This window comes from Gossypium arboreum, chromosome 6 (genome assembly GCF_025698485.1).
Source record: "Gossypium arboreum isolate Shixiya-1 chromosome 6, ASM2569848v2, whole genome shotgun sequence".
Taxonomy (NCBI): domain Eukaryota; kingdom Viridiplantae; phylum Streptophyta; class Magnoliopsida; order Malvales; family Malvaceae; genus Gossypium; species Gossypium arboreum.
The window spans coordinates 115,236,859-115,256,290 of record NC_069075.1 but is presented as its reverse complement, the minus strand read 5'-3'; the positions used below and the strand labels follow the sequence as shown (position 1 = coordinate 115,256,290).

Genomic DNA, 19,432 nt, shown 5'->3' with positions numbered 1-19,432 from the left:
TGTTGTGTGTCCACCTCTGAGTCCCTCGCAGCACCGATTCGCCTAAGGATTACTTGTACAGTTAATACAGTTGGGTGAGTTTACGAAAACTCAGTTTGTAATCCCATAATAACACAAAGATAGACATGCAGAGAGTGAATACATTCTGGGCCTAGCCTATACAAGTAACAGTAGCAGTCTGGGCCTTGGCCAATTTCAATAACAGTAATTAGTGCGGTAACCATGATCAATGCAGAAAATCCTACCCAATCCAGCCTCTACACACCATCTCCGTACCAACCCTACACACCATGTGGGGATAAAATCGACCCACCTAGCCCTGCACACCAAGTAGCAGTGGTTATGGCACTAAAATAGTATTGCAATAAAGCTGTTAGTATAGTAGGGTTAAAGCCATCAGTAGGTCCACAGTCGTCATGTGTGACCCATGCGACCATATCAGTATAGTACACTTCCTTCAAAATCATATATCCCACCCCATGCAATGCAACATAATATTATACATGGAAGCAACATAGATATTACATGGCATGCTCAAATACAATCATACACATCATAGAATAAATCTGTCATTTTACCTTACCAGGGTACTACAGTCATTTTACCCTACAGGGGTATTTCGATATTTTATCACATAAGGGCAAAATTGTCATTTTATCATATAAGGGTTTAGGTATGCTTATCGACCCAATAGAAGGTCACAGTCGCCTCGGGCGACCCTTGCAACCCTAACAATCAAACAATGAAAATGGCCCAAAGCCCATAATGCGGGCCTATGTAGACCTACATGCCTGTGTGGCCCACGAAGCCCAAAAATGGTCTTGGTCGTGTATACTACATAGCCCGGCCCAATATTTTCCACACTTTGGTGTGGTTTACTGGTGTGGGGCCCACAAGCCCGTGGGGCCCACATGACCCATTTTGGCCCAACATGGCCCAAATCGGCCTCAGCCCATGAAATTGTTCATGGCTGGCCTTAACGATCTTACGCCTACGTTTGGTCATTTGGACTACCACACGAGTGAGCGCGGCTCGTGTAGTGTCGACGGTCACTTATTTCGGCTTTTGCCAATTCACGATTAGGGGTGGTGTGGTTACACACCTATTGTGATGTCGTAGCCGAACCACTTCTGAGATCGAGAACCTATGGTCAACCACATCCCCTCATTAGCCTATATTCATCGTTATTCCAAACCACAATATTGAAAAGGATCCGATCGATTCATTGATACTTACCAATCCAACAATCGTAGAACCCCACTGACATAACACCCACATACAGCTCCAAAACTCTGACCTTCATAAGAAACGTTCGATCTATTGATAAGTATTTAAAATCCAATATGAAATACATTACACTTAAAGCACTTACCCCAAAAGTGGATAGACCACTTGCAAAGAGAAGAGTATTCGTCCTAAGCCTCCACAATAGAATCCACACTTCCTTGAATGATTTGGCAGATCATAAGTTGTTAGAAGAGAGATCACATAAGTAGAGAAGAAATAAGAGGAAACAGGAGCACTTACTGATTCTTCATAGAACCCTTACTAACTGAAATAAAATAGAAGCATAAAAGGGGGAAGTATTCAACTAACACAAAATCGTGGAAGGAGAAGAGCACTGAAAAGTCGAAGTGAGGGGGGTAGAACTGTTCGGTTTAAACAAATAGAGAGGAAATGCTTGGTAAAAGTTGAATGAGTGGAGATGAGAAGAGAAAGGGTTATATGACTAAGGTTTAGAGAAGTAGAGGACGGAGGAGAATTGATTAAACCTAGGAGCAAAAATCAAATGACTTGAGAAGAAAGAAGAGAGAAATCGACAATGGAGAAGACTCCAAAATAAAAACCTGAAAGCACCCAAAAAGGAAAGCACGACAACCACTCTCTAGACACCAATCAATTTTCCAAAGAACAGCAATTGAATGAAGTGACAAAACCCACCAAAACCAAAAACAAAGAGTGCCTAGAGTCCCCATTCAACATACCATTCTCTTCTCTTCATCTCCCCACAATTTTCTCCTAAAATCTCTCATCATATCTCTCCTTAACTCCCTCCTACAATCCCTCCATGACCAATTCAAACTCCACTTCACTCTGCAGTGTTTCAACCAAACTCTACTACCTCTCATAGCCAACAGTAAAAATAATCTCCATTTGCACAAGTAGGGATTCAAACCTCAGACCACTAGCACACTCCACACGCCACTTACCACTAGGCTAGCAGGCTTTTTATGACATGTTTTACCCACATTTAAATAAAATCCTACTGCCTAGATACAGTGCTTATTCCTTTAAAATCAAAACTTTTTGCTCTTGCTCAGGCTTGAACCCAAGACTTCTCAGACTCTTCCTAGAACACTTAACCACTGAGACAAGCATGATTTTGCATCACTTTCTTGCACAACTAACTATTATTTTGCCGCCTCCTACTTGCTCCCATGCACAAGACCCAATACTTCTAGGCCTAAATTTGGGGCGTTACACATCGTGTTATTGCAACTCAAACCATCAATGTTTTTACTCAGTACTTCCTCCTGACTTGCCAACATAGCAACTGCATCTATATTAAAAACACTGGTTGCTTTAATCAATTTCATTCTCATGACTTACCACTGATAGTTATTCAATGCCATCTCCTCAATAAACTCTTGAGCTACCTCAACTGTCTTATTATTCAATGTTCTACCAGTTGTTGCATCAATTAGTTGCCTAGTGGAGGGATTTAAACCGTTGTAAAGAGTTTAAACTTGTAGCCACAAAGGTAAGTCATGATGAATAAATATTCTCAAAAGATCCTTAAATCTCTCCCATGCATCATATAATGTCTCCAAATCAATTTGAGAAAAAGAAGAAATGTCATTTCTCAACTTAGCTATTTTAGCTGGTGGGAAGTACTTCAACAGAAACTTCTTAGTCATCTAATCCCAAGTCGTGATAGAACCCCATGGAAGTGAATTTAACAACTATTTTGCCTTCCTCCTTAAAGATAATGGGAACAACCGTAAGCATTCGGATCTTCATCTTATAACCCATCAAACTGAACATACTACTGTACCAACTGAGTTGTGTTTGGCTTTAGCTTAAAATTGTTTGTAGCAATAGTCTATCTAGCTATGCTCGATTTAGCCCCAATCAGAGTAGGCTTACCATAATCAAACATAGTACGAGGAGCAAGACGTGCAGAAGGCTGCTGATTATGTTGATTATCATCCATCTCCACAGTAATATCCTTTTCCACTTGATCGTCTATTAAAATCTGTTGACCTTGCTTTGCTTCTCTAACTTCCCTTAGATTTCTGTGAGTAGTTCTTTCAACTCACTATAAAAAATTAATGGTTCCAATGGGTTTCTCTGTCATAAACCAGAAGAACTTGTCAAAATCAAACAAATGAAAAAATTAGAATGTAAAAATTAAATTAAAAACAAAAATATTAAAATAAAAATAAAAATGGCTAAATTAATTGAAATAAAATTTCCTAATATTTTAGTCCATGGCAAACTAAAAATCTAACTAAGGTAAGTGCACCTAATAATGAATAGTATATCTATGGTAACCATAGATATCGTTCCCACGAAGACTAAAAGTACTAGTAATTATTGACTTTCTATTATTTAATAGATAAATTTGAGTGATTAATTAAAATAAATTTTAACTAAATTAATTAACTACAAACATGACAAAGAAGAATTCAAGAAAATAATAGAATAATAACCAAGAAGTGAAACAATACCCAAGAAAGAATTCACATAGATTTCATCTGTCATTATGAATCTAAATTCTGCAATTTCTTTACTTAGTATCTTAATCCGTAAAAATCCCTAAATTATGTTAATGTCTCTTTTTAGGAATAAGAGCAACTGACTCTAGGTTGATTAATTGAAATTTCTTTCTAATTAAAACCCTTATTATCACATTAACTTGATTTATGGATTTCCCTATTAGATTTGACTCTATTATGATAGATCTATGTGGTCCTATTTCTAGGATTGCATGCAACTCCACTCAATTATGCTAGATCTACTTTTAAACAAGGTTTATTCTTCCTCTAATTTAAGCATATAAAACATGGATTAATAGTCTAGAGATATTAAACCGAGAATTAAGCACACATAATTGAGAACAAGATCTAGGTCTTTATTGCGTAAAATAAAAATTAAACGACATAATCCATCATAGGATTCATCTCCCTAGGTATTAGAAAATTAATTCATGCTAGCAAATAAAAAACATCCAAAAGATAGTATAACCACAGGAAACAAAGAAATTCATAACAATCTCCAAAGAAATCAAAAGGGAATATTCAATTTTGGTGGGAATCTACTTCAAAATCGGCTTTAGTGGTGTTTTTCAAGTTGTTTTCTTGAATTTTGTATGATGACTCTCTCCTATCTTCTTATTTTTGTCATATGTAGGTCTTAGAATGCCCGAAAAACCCTAAAAATCATGTCTTTTTGTCGTTCAGAGTGTAATCCTCAAAATCGACACAGCCTGCCACATGGCTGTGTGGCAGACTGTATGGCTTACATGGTCGTGTGTCCAAGGCGTGTGGAATGGTCGAGCCTGTATGGTTCCTGTAACTCACTTCGATTTTTTTAATTTTCGTTCATTTTTCTCCCAAATGCTCTCCTATGTATAAAAACAAGAATGTAAAGGATTAGGAGCATAAAATTTACCATTAACATCGAATAGTCACCTAAAATGCATTAATAATGAGATTAAAACATGTTACTTTTAATGTAACATCCCTAACCCGTATCCGTCGCCGGAATGGGGTTATGAGGCATTACCGGATCCGACACAACTTTCAAATGATTACATAAACTCTTAGGTCATTACGAATGCATACATAATAATTTATAAAACACATAGTAAAATTTTACGAAACATTAACATTAAACAAACATCTTATTTGATACTCGAACCCTGTCATATTCAAAAACAGTCATACGAATATAATGTGTAACCATGCTTTGAAACATATAGTAACAATTGTTAATTCGTAACTATTAAACATACAACAAATACTGCATTAATAAATCTCACAAAGATACCAATAAAATTGTAACACCCCGTACCCGAGTCCGTTACCGGAGTCGAACACAAGGTGCACACAGACCAGACTTAATTATTTTCACAGTCCATTTAAAAATTTCCACACAAGCTGGTTACTGTGTCACTGTCGCCTTAAAAATCATATCTTGAGTTTCAAAACTCGAAAATTGGTTTCATAATTTTTCCCTAAAACTAGACTCATATGTCCATCTACAGATTTGTTTCTAGAATTTTTGGTCGAGCCAATTAGTACAGTTTATTAGTTAAAATCTCCCCTATTCCAGGGTTCGACTACACTGACCTTCATGCATTAAAAATTTGATATCTCCCTGTACAAGGCTTCAATACTGATCCCTTTTGTTTCTATAGAAACTAGACTCAAAGAGGAATCTATACATATATGGCATGACTCCTAATTATCTCTGGTTAATTTATAATGAATTTCCAAAGTCGGAACAGGGAATCCAGAAACCGTTCTAGCCCTGTTTCACAAAAACCTAAATATCTCTTAACATACAACTCATATGACCGTTTTGTTTCTTCCATATGAAAGTAGATTCATCAAGGTTCATTTAAATAATTTATTCACTATTTAATTCCATTCCTGATATTTTTAGTGATTTTTCACATCCACATCACTGCTGCTGTCAGCATCTATTTTTAAGGTAAACTTTACCTATTTCGTGGTTTCCATGGACCAACTAGAGTTTTTTCATACATAGGTCCACATATGATCATATTTAGCCATTCCAAGGGCTGATCATTGCCCAACACTTCCATTCCAGTCCATAGTCACATCATGAAACCATATATAAATACATAAACACAAATGGTCTAATGCCATACTCCACTTCTACGAGCCATTTTCGCATGGTCACATACACATACATCACAAAAAGTACTTGAAAAACAACAAAGGGTAGTCCTATACATGCCATTTCAAAGCTCAACCAAAATTTGTACCAAAAGGGGGCTTTGATAGTGTGGGAGACTTCGACTTCCAAAAATCCCGAGTCTGATAGCTGACGAGCCAAAATCTATAAGACAGAGAACAAAGAAACGGAGTAAGCAATTTATGCTTAGTAAGTTTTGAGGAATTTAAGCACAACAGAGGTATAGCATTCATATAACTAAACGGATAATTCCGTATATACATATTCTCAAATCATTCCTACTTCACATTCCAACCCCTGAATTCATACGTGAGGGATCATCTTAGCCAAATACCGGAAGCTCACTACTCGACTGAGCGAATATTATTCGAAGGGAATCAACTATTCCAATGCACATACGAACATACCTCATTGCTGGAATTTTGCAAGTGTATTAACTTAAATTTTTATAGCAAGGTTGCTCATTCCTGAATCACGTACCTTCGGAATTTAACCGGATATAGCTACTCACTCGATTGTCTTCGGGACATAGCCCGGTTATAGTAATTCGCGCAAATGCCTTCGGGACTTAACCCGGATTTGGTAACTCGCACAATTGCCTTCGAGAATTAACCCGGATTTAGTAACTCGCACAAATGCCTTCGGGAATTAACCCGGATTTAGTAACTCGCACAAATGCCTTCGGGAATTAACCCGGATATCATTTGAATAACCAAGCACATATATTAACAAATCATAACACATCCGTATTTCATTCTCACTACCAAAGCTCGAACACAAGACACTATCATATTTACAATTTCGCTCAATAGCCACATACAAGAGCATGATTCGATTTGTTTATTACATAATCTAATTAGATCATAATCTAAGTTCCATTACTCGAAAACTTACCTCGGATGTTGTCGAATCGATTCGATGGCTATTCGACCACTTTTTCCTTCCCTTTATCGGATTTAGTTCCCCTTTGCTCTTGAGCTTAATTTAACAAATAAATTGATTTAATCATTTGAGCATCGACAAGAGGAATTCAAGGTACTTAGCCCACATATATTCATTAGACATTAAAGTCACATATGTAAGGAATTCATGAATCAAACTCAACACATTAGTTAGTACTGCTTAGCAATTTTCTAAGTCAAGATAAAGCCTTCAACATGCTTACTCATGGCGAACAACACATCAACCTAGGTACTCATTCATGTGGCCGATTATGCATGTTGATGTTGAGGCCAATTACATGTTTAATACCACACATGAATGGCATACATTTTACTAGCTAATGCATTACATATTGTAGCTCAATACACATCTATCATTTACTTCATAACCAAACATCATCACAAGTAAATATATACCTTGAGATAGTATATATGTCATACCAATACATCATGTGCAAACATATATACATATAGGTGCAAGGGCGAATCTCAAGTTGATTATAACCAAATATAAACATATATCCAAGACACAAATCTTACCTACCATGCAATAAGCATAAATCATTCTTATGGATATACCATGGCGAATACATCACAACACCATACCATTTCAATTTTGGTCATGGTTAAACAAAGAACTTAATGTCTCACTCAAAAATGCTAAAAAGAAAATCCAAGAATCATCAACCCACCATCACATATATCATCAACAAGCTTCATATTTAGCATGCAATGGCATTAACACAAAATCCACCTTGGCGAACATCATTCCCATGACATAGCAAAGATTTGAACCATGGGCTAATTAGAACTCAAGCTAGCAACTAAAAACATGCATGAATCTCATGGCACAACCTCAACATACCTTAATCTAGATACAAGTATGGCCAAACCTCCTCCTAATCCTCTTCCAACCCAAGCATGAAGCAAGAACTCCTCCTTCTTCCTTAGGATTTTCGCCAAGAGAAGTGAAAATGATGAACACTTTTTTTTTTGTTTTCTTTCCCTCAACTCACGGCAATGGGGGATCACACACCTTCTCTCTTTTTTTTTTTCCATTTCTTTATTCCTAACCTTAGTTTATTGTTTCCTCCCATAATGCACCAACAAAACATGTCTATGACATGTTTTGCCCATCATTCTTTGTCATGGCCGGCCACCACTTATAAAAAGAAGGGATATTTGACATGCAAGTCCTCCCTTTTGATTATATGCACTATTAGGTCCTTATAGATTAGCCTATCACATTTCAAAAGTGTCACACAAGTCCTAATAACTGAATTCACATGCAATCGACTAAATCGAAGCTTGAAATTTTCACACATTCATAAATACATATTCTAGACAATAGATATTACGTTCAAACATTTCGATGACTCGGTTTAGCGGTCCCGAAACCACTTCCCAACTAGGGTCAATTTTGGGCTGTCACATAATTTCAAAATTTATAACATTATACGCATGGTACATATTAGTAGGAACCATTTGATTAATAACTTAAACTCAAAAATCAGCTTACCTAATTTGCATAAAAACAATAATGATTCCTTATAACTTGAATTACTATTCATTTGGTCATTTTCCAATGCCTTAGCCGAATATAAACTTGCTAAATACATATGCTTATTCAATGTCCACTTTCATTTTACTCAACCATATCACACGCATGTAAAATTGCATAGAATAAATTCCGTACATCAACCATAATTTGCATTACATGTCAAGCACTTCACAAGTTTATATATATAAATAATTTAACTAAACTCTCAAATCAAAAACTGACATATCAATAAAACATATAAATATAAACGTGGTCGAAATGCATAAAATTGAGTATTAATCATAGTCATTTATGAATGAACATTAATTTCTTAATTAATCTATTGCCGAACTACTAAGTCATTTACATCTATGTCCTATTCGTACACCACATAACCAAATAAATAGCTAAATACATATTTTATCATACTCATTAATGAGCCTAACCACAACCAAACCTTCCATTATTTTATTTCAACCAATTCGTTATACAAACATATTACTCAAATAATATGTGTATATCAAACCAATACATCATATGCCTATATATATATATGCAAGTGCCGAATCATGATTAACTTACTAACATAATTCATATTCATTTCTTCACTTAATGAAAGCATATTGAACTCACTTTTATCACATGCCATAACCGAATCACCTTGTTACCAAAATACATGGCAAAACTAAATAAAACATGTTTCACATATATATATACATAACATTGCCGAATCATCAATTCAATAATTTCATTACCTAAATTCAACATTTAACTAAATACACTCATCAACCAAATTAAATCATTACTATCAAATAAAAGACATAGTCGAATCATTAAATAATAAGTAACATATCAAGCATAATTCATACTTATATATATATCATAGCCGATTCAACCAAACCAAATAAAATCATCATCTGAGCATAGCATACAAACCAAACTTAGCATACACAAGAACCATGATCATGATAGCAAATACTTATATATCAAATTAGCCTGGCATATTATATTCAACACTTCTAACATATCCGAAAAGTAGTATAGCCTATACATGTCATAGGTTCAAAATTTAGCTTTTAAAAATGCCGATAAATAGACGATAGTGTGATAGACTTCACTGACGATCCCCGAGCTCGTAACTAGTATCCAAAATCTATAAAACAGAAGCAAACATACACACATAGTAAGCTATCATAGATTAGTAAGTCATGAGCAAATAAACATCTCAATGACATAATCAGCTCAATTTAACCAAACCAATTCATGCTATCATAATCACATTTAGCCTTAAACTTGCAAATTCATATACAACATATATATTCATGTACCAGCTTTAACTTTGCCTAAATACATATATATCCATTATCAAAGTTATCATTTACTTCCAAGGTCATAGTATCATCATATAGACGAATATATATACACATTCATATATGTATACACATGTTTCACACTTTAATATCACATACTTATATCATTTTGCCGAATATAGATTTGCATTCAATATACATATAACCAACCTTATAAGATGATTCATATCATCACTTCAAATACCAAAACTTACCTTAATTTCAATACATTAGCTAACACATACATGTACCTTTTAATTCGATTTCACATTCGGTCTTTACTTAACATTGCCCTTTGAATCATTCGGAAATAAATAGAATACTTGGATAGTCACACATATCATACAATGCCAACGTCCCAGACATAGTCTTACATGTAATTACATATCGATGCCACTGTCCAAGACAAGGTCTTACTCGTAAACACATATCGGAATCACCTATTGATGCTAACGTATTAAACGTGGTTTTACTCGCACACACATATCAGAATCACATATCGATGCCACTGTATTAAACGTGGTCTTACTCGCACACACATATCGGAATCACATATCGATGCCAACATATTAAACGTGGTCTTACTCGCACACACATATCAGAATCACATATCGATGCCAACGTATTAAATGTGGTCTTACTCGCGTACACATATCAAAATCACATATCGATGCCAACGTATTAAATGTGGTCTTACTCGTACACACATATCGAAATCACATATCGATGCCAATGTACCAGACGTGGTGTTACACGTAATCACATATCGATGCCAACGTCCCAGACGTGGTCTTACATGTAATCACATACCAGAAATCCTATGTCATGACATATGTAACCTAACTATTCCTAAGGTTCGTACGGGGCTTTCCGACATCGTATCTCCGTCTAATCGAATTCGTAAACATAGCTCCCAAGTATATACACATTTGGCTACCACATATATACTTTCACATAATTCATTTCAGCATATATATAACTCGTATTTATTTAAAATTTACAACATCTATGTGCTTATAAACTTACCTCGGACAACGATAATCGGAACAAAACAATTATTCGTCAACTTTTATTTTCCCCCGATCCAAATCTGATTTCTTTGGTTCTTGATCTTAACATATTTAAATTAAACTCATTCAAACATAATTTCTTTCAATTTAGTCCAAAAACACATAAATGGGCAAATTACCATTTTACCCTTGACATTTCACACTTTTTACAATTTAGTCCAAATTGCACAAAACACAAAACATGCAAAATTTGCACATATCATGCTTAGGCCAAATGTTACCCATGCTCATACAAGTCCATACATTCATTTATTTCATATTTTAGTCCATCAATTTATTATTTTTGTAATTTAGCCCTAATTACTCAAATACATCAAAAATTCCAATATAAAACATATTAATCGAAAACATATCTTTCATAATTCATCAACTAACATCACAAAACTCAATTATTCATCAATGGCATAACTCAAAATATTCATCAAAATAAAAAATTCAAGCATGGGCTTTCTACATTACACTGCAATGATCTTAAAAACGTAAAAATTATAAAAAATCGAGCTAGTTACAGTCCTTGATTAAGCTAAACAATGGCCGAATATAGATTTATTTTCTTCATTTTCTTTTCCTTTAGCTAATTTTGGCTACCAAAAGATGAAATGCATGGCTTTTATTATTTTATGATTTATATTATATAACATTATTATCATTTTACCTATTTAACCTTGGTTATAAAATAATAAACCATCATAAACCATGCCTTTAACTGTCCAACTCATTTAGGTATGGCCTAATTGCATTATAAGTGCTTCATATTAATAAGACAAGTTCAATTAAGCACTTTTATATTTAACTATTAACTTTTCACGTTACGCGATTAAGCCCTTTTTACTAAATCGGCATCCAAATAGTAAAATTAAAATACGAAAAATTAACAAATATAAATTCATACATAATAAACATAGAAAATAATTTTTAAATATTTTTTGACTCGGGTTCGTGGTCTCGAAACCACTATTCTGAATAGGGTCTAAATCGGGCTGTTACATTTAACACCTATCACTTCCTGAGTAATACATTTCTGAGATTGTCAGATTACATGGTGTACCATTATCTATTATTTTTTTATAACAATTCGTAGTTTAATTTCAATTTTTAGAGTATATCACACGAGGCTTTAGGTACTAGATTGGATGTTAATATTGTTTTCCTTCCGCAGACAAACAGCCAGTCATAATGAGTTATTCAAAGTCTGAAAGATATGCTTCGGTGTTGTATTATCGAGTTTGAGGGTAGATGGGAGAAATACCTACTATAAGCTGAGTTCACTGATAATAAAAATTATCAATCCAGCATTAAGATGATATTAATTGAATCTTTATATGAACGCAAGTGTTGAACTCCGTTATACTGGTCAGAATTGAGTGAAAGAAAGTTAATCGGGGCTAGTTTGATCCGAGAAACTGAAGATAAAGTCCGCATTATCTAGAATTGCTTAAAAGCCATCTCCTTTCATGTGATTACTCCCAACGAGGTAGAATTACAACCTAACTTGTCTTATTAAGAAGAACCAGTTAAGATTTTTGCTCGAAAGTGAAAGAACTGTGTAACAAATGAGTACTGTAAGAAAAATTTCTATTTCCCCGATATGGTATTGAGGAAGCTATGTGGAAAATGAAAGAGTCGATGAAATCTCTATACCTGATCTATTCTCAGGAAAGAAATTTCGAGGATAAAACTTTCTTAGTGGGAGAGTTATAGTAGCTTGATTTTTAGTGGCATCGAAAATATTAATTTTGGGCTCACAATTCCAATGAGTAAGTATAGAGATTGGTAATTAATATTTACGAGTTAAATATAATATTATGGTGAATTTTGATTTGATAGATTTATTAATTTGTTAGTCAGTCAAGGTACAAGTGGTGTTTATCAAAAGTCAGTGGTTTTTGGAAAATGAGGAATCGAGACCTAGTTTTCATAAATCGAGATTGTAAATATTTTTATTAATTATTTACAAAATTTTTGTATAATTGGATTGAATTTTGGCCCAGTAATTTTGGTGCTTAGATAGTTGATTAAGGAAAAAAGACTAAATTGTAAAAATCGTAAAAGTTATGTGGTACTAATTTTATTAGTTAAAATGTATTATCATTGAATGTTTAAGGATCTAAAAGGTAATTAGACCTTAGAGCTATACTGGGACAGTCAAAACTTGTAAAATTAATGAAATTACATGTTAAATTGAAGGGTAATTTGGTAATTAAATAATTATTAAAACATAAAAAAAAGAAACCAAAAGCTATCTTCTTCCCTATTCATCTTTGTGAACTAGAAAAACCATTGCTGAGTAAGGGGAGAATCAACCAAGCTTCCTTTCTTGCACGTATGTCTTCTGGTTACAATTTTTCGTAAATTTTATGTTTTTGATATCGTTGCAACTAGTTCCCTATTCATCCACAATTTTATGTTAAAGTTTGTAAAATTTTAGATGATCTTGGTAGAACATGGTTGGGTTGTAAGCTTAGAAATGTTTAAGGACTAATTTGTAAAGTGTAATTGGTTAGTTTTGAGTTTAGGGACTAAAATGAAAATATTGTCGATTTGGTATGGAATTTCTATAATTACTGTTTCTATAGGGTGAAAGAGGGCTATAATTGAAAAAATTAGGAAATAGAGTTTAAACGTAAAAGATATAATAGTTTCAATTTTAGAGGCTAAATTGAATAAAATGTGAAACTTTGGGAAAATTATGATAACTAAAATAAGTTATATAAATTGAATAAGATAAATTAAGTTAATTGGCACTGATAATTTAATTTAAATTACCATATAGATTAAGATTTGAACCAATAGATAGATAATCGACGAAAAGGGAAAATTACTGACTAGTCCCTGACATTTCTACTTTTGTTGTTTGCACCAGGCAGGTTCATAAGATGAAATTTTATATATAATTGTGATGTTCGTGATTGTATCGAACATTTTATGGGTATTGATTTTACTGTGAATTATGTGAAAATTGTTACAAAGATGAGAAACGGATTGTACGATATTGAATTGTACTGATATATAAGTTGTGTCTAGATGAACAATAGGATAGGATACAATCAGCATGCCAGTAGGGTTAGTCCTGAGCTTGTACGAGATTTTCACTACAGTGCCTACTAATTCGCACTTCAATGCCTATTGCTCTGCACTTTGGTGCCTAATGTTTAAAGCATATCGATGCCTACTGGAGTGGTGTGGTGTTGTTACCCGTGTATCCCTATCTATTCATTTAGTTCACCAGGCTAACTATTAAAGGAGAATATATTGTCTGATTCGGTATATTGATTGAAAATAAATGTGATCATATGGTTATGTGTACTCTTTTGCTATAATGGAGCAAAATGTTACATTTGTGGATGGGCTTGATGAAATGATACTGAATTGACTTTATATGAATGAATGGGCGAATTAGATGATTGTATATTAAATATTCACCTTTTGGTTGTGACATATGGTGACAGGAAACATAGTTAAACTTGTTATTTTGTTATGTTAGTTCTGTTATGAGGTAAGTTTACAGTTTTAATATCTATGATCTTACTAAGCATATGTAATGCTTACTTAGTTATGTTTTCCTGTCCTTTAGATATTTTGTGGAACATGAAGATTGGGTCAACTAAGAGCTCACACAATTCAACTTCTAACTCGATAGATCTTTTATGGTTTAAGGATCATTTTTGTGGCATGTATATAGGCTTATAATGTATAAATGTCACTTTCGTTGATATTGTATTGATATGTGCATAATCATATGTTCATGTTTATAAGAAGTCGTGTTTATAAGTCTTGCTAAATGGTTGTGTTATCTTGAATATTGTTTTGATATGTGATCAATGTGATGAAATGTATAAATGTGAATGTCAAATGATTACTAAATGAGGTGAAATGGTAAGATAATGGAAATGGTATAAGGTGCTTAAATGAGTAAAGATTATAACATGTTATATGGTATACGTATAAGCCTTGAAATGTATTTGTGTTTGTGATGTTAGAGTATGCCTAAAGACCAATCATGAGATGGTTGTAATTACATACTCGTTTTACCTTGTTTATTAATAAATGACAAAGCCATTGTTATTTCAATTTTTTTTTTGTGTGTATAAATAAATAAATTAATAATAAAGTTATGAGAATAATATGATTATTTTTAAAAGGTCCTTAGTCAAGTATTATTGTGGGCTTAGACAAGAGTAATGCATTGAGACTAATATGTAGTTGATTAGACAAAGTGTTGTCATTGACATAGGGATGTCAAAATCAATACATTAATATGTGTTAGAGAATAACATACTAGACTGACTCGCCATGAGTATGTTTCTTGGATTATTATGTAATAGTCCCAAACATTACTCATAGTGATAACTATGTATATGATCCTTAAACTTGAGATCATCATTATCCCAACATCGTGAGCTGTATATTTTGATATAGTTAAATGTTTATCGTAACGGGTTGAACTATAGAAACTAATGTTGGATATATAATAATCCATGTGGTGGGATATGATTGATCAAGATAGGATTTATCCGTCCTACATAATGGGAGTAATATCTTGAGCCACTTGATGAAGTAAGACTAGAAATGCATGGTCATGCTCAAATAAGTTGAGATGAGATATCACACTTATTTGGTTGTTATAGTCTACTCAGAATATCAAGAAATATGAGATTGGACTATACAAGTGTGACTATACCATGACTTGTGTCCAATTTAGATATAAAGGATAAAAGAATATGATACATGAAATGTTTATCACAAAAAGGTTACGTCGAATCATGATTTCTTGTAACTTTGTTAGCACTGATGTATTGCTAGATGTTACTCATTGCTTGTAGCATTAGAAGTGTTCTAGTATTACTACCCACATTACAAGAACCTATAGGGTCACACCTTATGGTTCAAGAGAACATACTTAACGCTAATAGAATGAGCGTATACCCTTCTACATGTGATTATGGTGGATTCTTATCTTTGGTGGATAAGCATTGCCTAGTGGATAGAATAGCCTAGCGAATAGTTTTGCCTGGTAAATAGTATCACTCAACGGGCAAAATAGCCTGGCAGATTGAATTACCTAGCGAATAAGTTTCACAGCTTCATTCCAGAGTTAGTATTTATAGAAGTTTAGTATTTATAGAAGTTAATATTCTTTTGGAAAGAATATAATTTCGATATCTTCCATGATTTTCTCTAAAAAAGTAAAAGGGAATTATTTTGTTTTCTAATATACATGATATTACTAAAAAGAATACAATCCCAGATTATAGTGTGGGGAGTAAGAAAAAAAAACTAGGTCTTGCAACCAAAAGTTTGGATACTCTCTGAAAAGTTCAAAAGAATTTTATGCTCATGATTGACTGGGTCGATTACGTAGAGACTGAAACACTTTGTTGTGGCTAGGATTTACATCGTGTAAAGGATTTCAACCAACAACATTATTAACATTTTCAGTTTTGAAAAAGGTATATCTTTAACCCTATTTCAACTTGATTCATTCTTCACTCTTCACACATGGATCTGTGGTTGATGATCGTAGAATATTTTTTCGCTAACCCCTACGGGGCGTACTGGTGATCCAACTTGAGAATGGTCAAATGAATATTTAATTGATGAAATTAGGAAATGTAATAATCATTTATGTATGGTCGATGTGGAATAGAATGAAGTTTAGTATTAATTTTTTAAATGAATTAAGATGTTACATGTTGTGTTCAACGTGATTGAGGTGCCTTCAGGCATATTGGTTAGAATTAGGATTTGATTATGTCTTGGAATGATTTTGTATATTTGAAATAGGTTTTTGAATTGATGATTGCATATGCATAGTTTAAGTAAAACATTGGTTTAGGTCACTTTATTGTTAAGGTTCATTTTTGCTCACACGGGTTGATACACGTTCGTGTGTCACACATAGGCATGTGACATGGTCGTGTACTCTGTATTATTAGGGTGGATTTGGGTAAAAATGATCACAATCTTTGACATGACCTGGCGACAAGTCCATGTGAATCTTAGTAGGAGTTTACATTTAGGTCCATACGATCGTGTGGCCCTACTTTACACGACCTTAGCTTGTCACACGACCTAGCTACACGGTCGTGTGACTTTGTTTTACACTTTTTCCCAATCTTTTCTGAAATGTTTCAACTTAGTCTTTGCTTAGTTCTAAATTTTTTTAGAGCTTTGGTAACCTCAATTTAAGCTCGATATTGCTCATATAACATTGTTTAACTGATGATTGATAATAAATGATTATTTTAAAGGATTTATGAATTGAAACTACTTGCTTCTATTTTGTTATTTATCATAGCATCCCATAGCCCTAATTTGGTGACAGAGATGGGTGAGGGGTGTTATAGGATCGTGATATCCATTTCGTGAGGGGACAAAAAATGACACAAATGGTAGTCTTTGTCCAACCAAAGCACCAATCATTGAATGCTTATTCAAGGGTATGTTGGGCAACATAATAGGGTCAAAATAGCTGCTTAAATCAGCCAAAATTTGGCTGAGAGAGAAACATGCCACATTAGTTTAGTTTAGCCTTAGTTTTCTCTAGGTTTTCTCTTAGTTTTTTTCACTTTTTCTATGGTTTAAATTTTCTATTCTTCCTTTTTAGTTTTAAAATTTATTTTACTGCACTTTCTTCTTGTTTTTAGTGTTCTTGTAGTTAGTTAAGTTAGTTATCACAGTAGCTTAGGTTTATTTGGACTTTCAGTTCTTGTACCTTGTTTGTAATAACATCTTTAGCTTTAATTTAATGTATTTCAGTTTCCTTTCCTTTAAATTTGTTAAAGTTTGGTCCTTTTATGTTTCTTACATTAGATTTTCTTGCTAAATGCTTCTATTTACATGTCCCATTAAGTTTTCTTGTACAAAAATCCAAACTTTTACCTTTTTCTTAAGCTTTTCTTTAATGGCTTCCATGTTTTTCATTTCCATGTTCATTAGCTTTATTTTTAGCATGAGTAACTAAACCTTAAAATGGGTTGGTTGATGGAGATGTGGTGAGTTGATTTTTGGATGAGGGACCAAATCGTAATAAATTAGACTATTTTGAATGAACTTAAAAGCTTAGGATTGACAACCCTAAGGGAATATCTAGGCAAGTGAGATCTAGACGAGATCTTGTTGGGCAGCAATCCATTCGTCACATGTTAACCAATAAGATCGAGAGATAATTCAGATTAATTTCTCTAACTTAGTAAAATTGAGACCGAGAGGTAAAATGGAGCCATATTGGGAGTTTAAGTGGTGTGGATCTCTAATTCAAAAATTGATAAACCATATCAAGATCAATCAACCACCATTTGTTATTTAATTGTTAATTTCGTAATTCTTCACTTTTTACAATTTAGTCATTGTTAGCTAGATTGTAGATTAGTTTAATTTCTCTTGATTTTATGAATTATTGTAATATAATTGTTTATGATTAGTTGGTTAGAATCATTATTTTTTACACTCGCTATTTAGAAATTGTTCAATCGCCAACTCCTTTGAGTTTGATCCTTGGAACACTCTAGTGTTCCATTATAACACTACAAATATGACAACTGACCTGTCACTCTTGCAGTAAGCTGTGATATTTATAATTGTTTTTGTTAATGTTGATTTCTCTTTCCTGTCGTTCGCAAGGGCGGTGAGAGAAAGGCAATCACTGGTATCAAGATACCACTGTAGATGGCCTCAATCCTCTTCGTTTAACATTGTCAGGGGTGTCACGTCAATTTGGTCCTTATACACAAAACTAACAAATTTTACTTAACAAATTAGTCTATATTCACAACTAAGGTCACAAAATACCATTAAATATAAAAAAACTTCTATTTTCATCAAAGGAGATAATTTAAAACTTTAACATTTTTGAAAACGGAGATACAGGTTAGTTGGAACTAGTTGCGATGATATTAAAAACATAAAATTTATTAAAACGGGCACTAGAGGGACTAAATACCACTGTACATATTTAATATGGTCTAAATACCATATAAGTCCTACCACTTTCATTAAATAAGCCATTAAATTAATAAAAATCAATAGTGACTAGCTTTTACAATTTAGTCATTTTCTCTTAATTAACTATTAAATCAACCAAATTATCGAACCAAAATTTATATAACCTATATAAAAACTCCTAACATATTTTTATGAAATATTTATAAGCTCGATTTACGAAGACGAGATTTCGACACCTCATTTTCCAAAACTGCTTGACTTTAGGGTCAACTACTTGTACTTAGCTAATTGTCCAATTAGCAAATATTATGATATCAAAATTAAATAAAACACTATAATAAGATCTTAAATTTTATTAAATAATATTTACTTGCTCGATCTTCGGAATACGGAGTTTCAAAACTATCGTTTCCAGTACCATTGAAAAATGAGCTGCTACATAAGGTTTCTTTTGAAGTTGAATAGTTAATGACATATACCTAAGTCCTAGAGAACTCTAAGTCTTATATGTTGATTTTGGATAATCGAATATTATGTACATGATGTTTTGGTGTCGTTTTGAACTTGTTTATGTATATATATATGACCAATTGCATGTCTTCGAATATTAATTATGATTTACATGCCATGTGTCCTTGGCTC

General features: G+C 33.3%; 1 non-coding gene across 1 annotated transcript; it reads left to right on the top strand.

The window, feature by feature from the left end:
• Nucleotides 1-2,763: 2,763 nt before the first annotated feature.
• Nucleotides 2,764-2,870, top strand: LOC128294340 (small nucleolar RNA R71). Its single transcript, XR_008284652.1, has one exon. It is a non-coding gene; the product is annotated as a small nucleolar RNA R71 (small nucleolar RNA).
• The last annotated feature ends 16,562 nt before the right edge of the window (nucleotides 2,871-19,432 follow it).